The sequence below is a fragment of the Mus pahari genome, chromosome 18 (genome assembly GCF_900095145.1).
Source record: "Mus pahari chromosome 18, PAHARI_EIJ_v1.1, whole genome shotgun sequence".
In the NCBI taxonomy this organism is placed as follows: domain Eukaryota; kingdom Metazoa; phylum Chordata; class Mammalia; order Rodentia; family Muridae; genus Mus; species Mus pahari.
Window position 1 is genome coordinate 17,154,377 of NC_034607.1, and position 1,140 is coordinate 17,155,516.

At 49.2% G+C, this 1,140-nt stretch overlaps 1 protein-coding gene across 4 annotated transcripts in view; it reads right to left on the bottom strand.

The window, feature by feature from the left end:
• The window catches only part of Daam2 (dishevelled associated activator of morphogenesis 2), a 112,472-nt gene that overhangs the window by 99,488 nt on the left and 11,844 nt on the right, over nt 1-1,140 (bottom strand). The window lies entirely within an intron of this gene.

Sequence of the window (1,140 nt, forward strand, 5' to 3'; positions counted from 1 at the left end):
AGAGAGAGAGAGAGAGAGAGAGAGAGAGAGAGAGAGAGAGAGAGGAGAGGAGAGGAGAGGAGAGGAGAGGAGAGGAGAGATGGGGGAGGAGGGGAAATACTCAAGTCTGCTCACCCATGAGACAGTATGAGTCTATTCATCTCATAGGTTTGCTGCAAGGATCTACTTCAGCAGAGAAATGAAGAACAGCAGGTACCATGCCTGCTGGAGAGGGTGGCCTCCTGCAGGCTTCTCAGAACATGAAAGCTCTCATCCAGGAGGAGTGTGAAGTACCTGCCCTGCCAGCTTGTGCCTGCTTCTTCATCTTGAAGGCAATGGAGGGACTCGAGGGATGGTTCAGGGGCTAGGAGCACTTGCTGCTCTGGCAGAGGACCAGGTTTCGTGCCCGGAAGTCACCCTGGCAGCTTACAACTGACTGCAAACCCAGCTGAAGGGGCTCTGACACCCTCTTCTGGATGCTGTAAGCACCTGTGTTCATTGGCTTGTACCGATACACAAATCTACCCATAAAATAAAAGAGTAAAATATGGAAAATGTAGAACAAGCCCGTTATCTCCCAGTGCAGATGACTCGGTCCCAATGAGACAGCCAAGTCCACTCCCAGGGACACACCAACAGAGTTGCTTCTGTGTGTTCACAGGACAGCAGGTGTGCACGTTCAGCAAAGCTAGTCACAGCAGCCTCAAACTTGGCAGCCATCCACATGCCCAACAAGAGAAGAGTGGATAAACCGAGGGATTTCTCCACCCTCAGTGAGATAGCCCACGTCGATGAGAACACACCATCTAAGTTTTGGCAAGCAGAAGAAGCCAGAGTTGTGAGGGCCTGCCATGTGCATCCGTTTCTAAGAAGCTCGTGACCAGGAAACACTATTTCACAGTGCAAGAAGTCAGGATTGTGGAAGGGGGCAGCACCCAGAAATGACATACTCCATGTCTTCTCGGGAAGGGAGTTCCAGAAGCTTTTACTGCTTCGTCTGAGCCCTGACTACACAGGTTGTCAAATTCCTGAAATTCTACTCAACTCTACACTTGTAAACTCTATTTTCTAAATCACACCAAACTTTGGTAAAGAGTCTATGTAAAGTTTTATGGGTGTGTGTGTGTGTGTATGTGTGTATGTGTGTGTATATGTGTGTGT